The following is an 8,476-nucleotide window of genomic DNA, read 5'->3' as shown; positions in this document are numbered from 1 at the left end:
AGTGGATTGACAGAAACTGAACCAGGAGTTATTTTAGCATTCAAAGAAAAATGCTAAACACTTGTTAATCCAGGGGTGTCCAATCCTGGTCCTCGAGCGCCACAACCCACAAATGATCAGCTCATCATCAAGCTCTGCAGAAGCCTGAAAACGATCCTGATCATGTGAATCAGGTGTGTTGGAAGAGGGACACATCTAAAACATGCAGGACTGTGGCCCTCAAGGACCAGGATTGGGCACCCCTGTGCTAATCCATGTGTGAGCATTGGAGCCTGTCTTGAACTAATATTCTTCCAAAACTGTTATTTTCAACTGTTGGCTGGACCAAAATAAACATTTGAGAACGTTACCTTGGACTCCAGGATGCTTTATGCTGCATGGTTTTATCAGCAAAATGATTGATTAGTAACACAATTCAGCTATTCAAAAAAATTGCTAAGCTGTGGCCCAAATAATTGCATCTCTCATAAGTAAGTAAGTAAATAAGCAAATAAATAAATAGTAGATGGTGACAACACAGTGATTTGGTCATTTCATTAAAGTTTGCATAACTAAATATAAACAGATTTCTTTCAGTGTCTGTGGTCATTTTCTCCGGCGTTAAACTCATCAATCACTGGATCACATGGTGATAAACCAAGAATGTGGGTAATATCCATGCACTGGATTGTGAGGTGGTGAGCAGACACTAAACCTCAGCAGGTCACGAACCCTGTGAATTTAGGTCAGCTATGTTAACGACTGTCCTAAATCTCACAATCAGTACGTGTTGTTTTTCTGGACAACTAGAACACTAACTCTGATGCTTCCAGAATTCAATTCAATTCAATTCAATTTTATTTGTATAGCGCATATTTACAACAACAAGTCATCTCATAGCGCTTCACAAAGGCAGAAACAGAAACACCCAACAATCCAAAACATCTGGATTCCCTATAAGCTTCAGCAGTCCCGAATTCAAGAGTTAAAAGGAGGAAAGTCCTCCTGTCACGGTGTGTTTAAGAGGTGATGAGAAAAAAGCAGAGGTAGCTGTTTAACTGTTGTATCATATAAAACAGAACACGCCTCACCTGCTGACACTAGGGGGCAGAAGAAGTTCAATTTTGAATATCAGGTGAGACTATTCATTTTTCCTCCGTCCTGCCTTTTCAATGTCACAGTTTCAATTACGGACGACCTTTTCGCCTCGCGTGGCAGCATTCATGTCACGGAACATGTGATTCCGATGGAATTCCTAAAGCGGCCCAGTAAATATATCTGACCTCGGTCCAGATGCACGCAATGAGAAAATACAATGAGGCTTATAGAGTCCTGGAGAAACAGAATTGAATTCAGCAAGGTCTTGGCTGCCATTGTGTCTGTGGCTTCATGTGTGCTGCCTGTAAACTGGTTCTGCATAGATTTGTTAAAAGTGACATTAAGATTGTGTTTAAAAGATCCTTCGCTGCTCGTGTATATCGTGGATTTGGGTTGTTTACTGCACAGCATAGATTTTATTGTTAACTGCAACGTGTTTGTTGACAATGTACCTTCACAAGTCTCTAATCAGAAAAGATTTTTAAAAACAAGATTTGCACCATATAAAGCCAGTGTGTGTGAGCACACGGCTCCAGCCCCCCGCGACCCTCGTGAGGATTAAGCAGTGTATAGATAATGGATGGATGGATGGATGCATACATATGTAAAAAAAGCTGTTTTGTAAATTGAGCTGTTTTTATAATACATGGAGAAGTCAGAGCTGTGGACGTTGGAGCTGTGGACTCACACACACTGACTTTATATGGTGCAAATCTTGTTTTTAAAAATCTTTTCTGATTAGAGACTTGTGAAGGTACATTGTCAACAAACACGTTGCGGTTAACAATAAATCCGTGCTGTGCAGTAAACAACCTAAATCCAGTGATACTGATGTTACCTTCGACTGCCTCCTGACGTACTGGTACTGACAAACACTGTGGTGGTCATACTGACTGATCTCGGAGCAACTTTTCACTAAATGGTACAAAAATAAAGATATAAACAAAACCAGAGGACCAAGCAGATGCTGTCTCTCATACTGACTGTTATTTTAGTGTTTTAAATGCAATCTCTCTAAATCTTCTGACACAGGAAGACGATGTGGCACCATGTTTTTTTATTAATACAGAAAACATTCCTGAGCAGCCATCTGTGGGCAGCTGAATAAAAATGACTGAGAGGCAAAGCACTGGACTCATCTTTCTTGGTGTCTTTTTTATTGTTACTGTACTATTTGCGCCGGTTCGCATCCCACTGAGGACACCCAGAATCTTTCTATGTGGAGTCTCCATGTTCTCCCCTTGCAGCGTGGGTTCTCTCCGGGTTCTCCGGCTTCCTCCCACAAGGTCCAGAAACATGCTGAGGTTAATTGGTGATTCTAAATTGTCCGTAGGTGTGAATGTGAGTGTGCTTGGTTGTCTGTCTCTAAGTGTAGCCCTGTGATAGACTGGTGACCTGTCCAGGGTGTCCCCTGTCTTCACCCTGAGTCAGCTGGGATAGACTCCAGCCCCCCATGACCCTAGTGAGGATTAAGCGGTGTATAGATGATGGATGGATGGTAGATACAGCTTAATAATACAGCTGTTGGCCTTTGATGAATTGTGTCCGTTTGGTTGTTTTTTTAATTCTTTATTTCCACTGTGTATTGTATTCATCTAAAACATGACTCCTCATTTATGAGCTCTGGCTGCCTTGTAATTTACAGATGTCAACAAACTACCGTGCAGTGTACGACTGACTACGACCATTCAGGACGCCAAACTCAGTTTCTTGCTGCTTCATTATTTTCTTTCCCTGTTTTGCACTTTTCTTTCAGTGGACTGTGGATAAGACCGACTTCAGTGAGTTCATTTTAAGTCCCTGCTTTTTTACAGGAAGGTGAATGATAAGATTGAAGCAGACTTACTCTCTTTGTACAAAACATTTGTGGCATCAGTCCAGAACAAAATTCAATTTCACTCAGAGTCTGATGCTAAATAGATTCTGTGGATCCCCTCGTCTGACCGGCCTGACTAATTGTCCTGCTGCAACATAAAATAAATAAATAAATAAATAAATCTCTTTTCATGAATTCTATTAACATGTAGTCTCGTTGACTCTGCGGACCAAAATGAGGTGCAGTCTCATCGCTGCGAGGCCCGTAAATGACAAGGATGGAAATATGTTTTAATGAGCCGCAGTCCTGAGGCGACGGAGTAAATGTTTTATTTGAGGCCAAGGCTGCGAGGCATTAACAATGCATGGAAACGAGGTAATTTGGTCCTAAAAACACAAAGGTGGAAGCACAGGAAGAAGGTGGAAATAGGGCAAATTGGGCAAATGGATAGAAAAAAAAAAAAACCTCCAGGTGTTATGAAAAACGCCAAATAGTCACCAATAAAAGTTGAGCACAAGGTTTGTTATTCATGATGATCCACAATATAAAAAAAGCCTCTTCTGGATCAAACAGCACACTGATGATCAGGTATTGGTGGAGCCTGATTCTGACCCCCTAGGTATTATTTAAAACTGAGCTTTCTGTGTAATCTGGCCCTTCCAGCCACATGCAGATGCTGTTTTAGGTGGACGCTGATGATGCTTACCCTGCTAACATGAGTTTTTATTTTATTTTGTGCACATAGTTGCTTTTCTAACATATTCAGGAACAAAGGAGTTGCATTGGACTCTAAAAAAAACAACAACTTTTTAACCCAATAACACTTTTATCTTGAAATATGTCAAACAATAATTGTCCTCGTCTGACTTTCTTTCAGGTCATTTTTGATGCAAAGCAAATTCAACTCAGTTCAAGCTCAGCTGTTGTAAACACACGTGCTGGCAAACCGTCGGGTTAACTGTCAGTCTGAGCTTGAGTTGTTGCTGAACCAGTTCCTGTAATGTTCAATGCTAAATGAAATAAGCTTGGCTTGTTTGGTGAACTTGCTTCATGAAAGAAACATCAGGATTTTACCAGATGGTGGAACTGATGATTAGAGACAATTATTCGCGAAAGTTTTTGTTTGTAATAATCTGTGGAAACGTCTTCATCCTCATAAGCAGCAGCACAAAGAGACATTTTTAATGGTGTGAGAGCTGATATGTGCTCTGAATGCTGAAAGGAGTGTTAAAGTGAAGTAAAGCAGTATTAAAAATCCTTTCTAGGTGTAATTTCTTGTATATGAAAGCTGATTTTAGAGCTTACATTTGTTCATAATCTGACTACGTTTATTTCTTTTTATTTTATTTTATTTTTTAAATGTGTCTTTTTGAGACAAACTCTGACCGTCACATCACAGCTGGGGTCGGTCCAGTTTGGTTCCACTGTCTGAAGAATCTGAAGCTGAAACGTGAAACTGAACTTAACCCAAAGGGTCACGTTTGAGCACTCAGAGGAATTCCCCACCCAGCGAGTCATACAGACTGACCCGGTACTGTCAAACGGTTTCCATGTTCTTCACTGTGCAGTCATGTCATCGGCTCATATCGGCACTGGCTTGTTGTTTTTTGGACAAAATTGGAGTTATTTGAAAAGTCAACCTCACTTATGTCATGTATGTTTCTTGCTTGGTGTTTATATTGCAAAGAACTCTGAGACTATTTGATTGGTAAAAAATCCAAGCCTTCAATTTTGGCTTCTAAGAAACAGCAGCGTTACAGAACTTGACTATTTCTCTGGAGGAACATCAGGCTGGTTGCATAACAGTCCCCTGAAGAGGAAGGAAGGCCTTGAATGAGCTGCCAAACTGCAGGACTAAAGAGAGCAGCGACACCTGTGACCTGTAACCGAGGCTTCACAGAGGCCAGAATAAGGAGCTGAGCCATGAGGCCAAAGGTCACATATGGAGAGATGGAAGATTTAAGAATCCGTGAGAATCTGCTCCGTCAGGACCCTCGTACTCAGAGTCATGTGTTCCTCTGGATCCTACAGCGGCACCATGTTGATGTTGATGTCAGCATTAAATGACTGCATGTGATGTGAAGGGATTCACTCCAGTATGAAACCAGATTTGTGTCAATATAACCAAACTAATGTTTTAAATATCAAACAAAAATAAAAATGAATTAAACTCTACCTTCAGAAATAAAAAAGTCATCTCAAAAGTAAAAATCATACTATGCAAACAAAACATTTGTGTAATTGTGTGTTTGTCTGTTGATTTTTTGTTGACAGTTCTTTCTGCTTCTTTCTGACTGACCAGACTTCTACCTTCACTGTCAGCTCCTATTTGCACGGCCTCACTTCTGTTTGCAGTTCAGCAGGATCTGTCAAAGTCTTACTTTTGTTTGCTCTTTGAGAAGTTGTGTTTGATTATATTGACATACATCTGAAGGTGACAAACGTCCAGAAAGTGACTCTCTAACGGAGCCTTTAGCTCATTGCAGCTCCTTGTTTTAGCTTCCTGCAGTCTGGGTCCACAGTGTAAAATGTACTACTTTCAATATAAAGACTCCGAAATAGTTGCCTGGGTTTTTTACGGTCTGTAGAGGACTCTTCACTGGCAGTCTGGACCACAATTTATTGATTTTTCCTTTTCTTTAATGGAAAGGTATGAATACATTTGAGCAGCTCCAAGTTCTTACACATTGCTGATGAAGTGTTGAGTTTTAAACGTGGTGCATTCGGAGACATTCCCACTCTGGGACACCGGTGGCGATGTGTTCTATGTCAACCAGCCAGAGCAGGAGAGGGGAGCAACAGCAGTGATGAAGGAAAACACAGGAAGCTTCCAAGACATTCCCGATGCCCTGAGTAAAAAAAAAATCCCAGCTCCATCGAGGACGGAGGATTTTCTTTAGCTGCATGTGGATTTAAAAGTCAGAGAAGCTGCCATATTGTTGCACATGTTCACGGCACACACAATCATTTGTCAAGTATTTCATGTCATTATCAAGAGAAATTTGCAGAAATCAAGGCAATTATGCTGCCAGGCATCTCCTTCAGCTCATCACATAAAGGACAATAGAACATGAAATGAGACTCATTTTCAATTTCCATCAACTCACAGAGCAGACAAAGACTGCCCTCATCATTTATCCGTCCTGCAGCTCATCGTTCTCTACCTGACATTCTGCTCTCATAGACATTTTTAACGAGCTCTTGACCTTCTGACTCTCCTGTTCCAGTGGAATCATCGTGTGTGTTTGCTAACACGTTATGATCTTAAAAGATGTTGCATTATATTATTTAATATTCGGTTTTGTCTCCAACAGTGTTTGTTCCGGGCATCTTGAGGCTGATTGTTGAAGGAACTTGTTCTCTTTAATAATGCAGGCATTGATTTTTTTTACCTTGTTGAGTTTTTTTTTCTCTGTTTTTTTGTTTTTTTTAGCTCCTTCATTACACAAGTTTGTTCAGTTGTTTAAAATGAGATGTTGGAGGTCAATGGTGGGAGTTTTGTCATGAGCTACAAAAAACAAGGATGGCTAAAGTGTTTGTGAGCAAACACAGAAACATTTTGTACACTGAGACAACAGCAAAAATAAATGTAAATGAAAAAATGTAATGCAATGCTAGACATCAAACTTAGGTCCACATTCATGCATGTGGGTTCATCAAATGGATGTTTGATTGGTCCATCCATGTACACTTACAGCATGATGTCTCAGGCACTGCATCTTCTCAAGGATTCAAGGATTCAAGGTCTTTTGTTGGTCACAAACACAGTCATACATGGTATAACGCTCAGTGAAAGGTGTTAAGATAAATAAGAATAAGGAATAAAACACACAAGAAATAAAATGAATGTACACATCTATACAAATCTTCTCTGGGAATAAAATGATAAAGTCTTTAAATGTAAAGCTGAGTTTGTTTTCGTTGTGTTTTATAGTGAAGTGCTGCAAATTCTGAACAAGTGAAGAGAGCATGGAAACAGGACATAACAGGTACATAAAGAAATAGATAAGAAATTACATTACAAGTGCAAACTTAACATTAAATTATACAATATTTTAGACTAGTGGGTTCTTCTGAGGGTTTCTGTTTCAGCTGTTTGAGCTGATCGTTTTGCCTATTTTTTATCAGAATTGTTTCTGTTCACCTGCATGACAAGAGCTGCATGAAACTCTAATAAACGTCACATTTAAATCTCGTTTTCCACCGTTTGTGCCTCCTTCTTCTGTTCTGGTTTAACGACGCCACCTGTTAGTTTCAAGGTGATTAATTGTTCACATTTAACCGACTGCATTTTGAGTGTCCCAGATATAGTTGCAAAACGCGGTGGTGCCGCTGTGGACACATTTTGGTTTGAAGCCAAATTAAAAAGGAAAACACAGAAACTTCAAGGTCAGATTTAATGCAAAAAAAAGTGCCACTTAAAGGTGCGAATAAATGTAAAGCTAATAAAGGCACACACACACACACACACACACACACACACATTTTTAAGACACACCACGCTGTGACATCCCACCAACAACACAAATGATTTCAGCTGTGAACACTTTTCCCACAAAACAAATGAAGCCTGGATTTGCTCCATCAGTCAAATGTGGAGAAATGGCACAGTCTGGTGGAATACAGTCAAAATGACAGTTTTAAAGCCAAAGCTGCACAATGAAAACCTAATAACATAGAACGCATGTTTTAATGGGAGGGGGTCATAAATAGCAGCCATACTGGGGTTAAATGGGGAAATGTTTGTCCTTAAGGTCCTGAGTGTCAGGGGGGGAAATAAGGTATATTTATCTCTAAAGCAAATGATTGCATTAATTAGAATTATCAAAACCAACTTTTAAATTATTCATCCAGCGATATAATGTCAGAGTCAGCACAATAATTCTAATAAATCGTTTACTCTTGGTGATCAGTCAAGAGTGTTTTATAAAGTTAAGGGAATTAACTTAAAGCTCAGGTAACTAAAGATCGGATGAGTGACTGAGAGTAAGCTATAGAAAACACAGGAAACAACTGTATACACACACACAACATTTATTACTAACTAAAACAAACAAATAACAACAACAACAACAAACATAAAGCATAAAATACAAACAATGATGAGAATGCTGATTGAAAGTCTGAGAGTGAGAAACTGAATGTGGAGCAGAGACTTCAGAAGCCTTTAAGATTAAACTGTTCAATTTGGGAATATTTGTTTGAAGGCCAATTGTAATTATGAAACACCCGTTTAGAGACAGAAGCTTGATACTTGCAGTTTCCTTGGCGGGTACAACGACGTCTGGTGTTGGGGCAGACGTGGGGGCGGGTTCTGCCTCCAGAAGCCAAACTGGGATCTGATTCCACAACAGAGGAGCTGAAAACTGAAGGCTCTGCCTCCCATTCTGCTTCTGGAGACTCTGGAACCACTAGTAGACCTGCAGTGTGAGAGCGAAGGGCTCTGTTAGGATGATACGGTCCAATAAAGTCTTTAAGGTCAGATGGAGCTGCTCATTGACTTTTATATGTTAGAAGCCGGATTTTTAATTCTATCCTGGATTTTACAGGAAGCCAATGGAGAAAAGCTGATGCAGGAGAAAT

Source organism: Stegastes partitus, unplaced genomic scaffold (genome assembly GCF_000690725.1).
Source record: "Stegastes partitus isolate 25-593 unplaced genomic scaffold, Stegastes_partitus-1.0.2 Scaffold45, whole genome shotgun sequence".
Taxonomy (NCBI): domain Eukaryota; kingdom Metazoa; phylum Chordata; class Actinopteri; family Pomacentridae; genus Stegastes; species Stegastes partitus.
The sequence above is the reverse complement of the archived record's forward strand: the minus strand, read 5'-3'. Positions refer to the sequence as shown.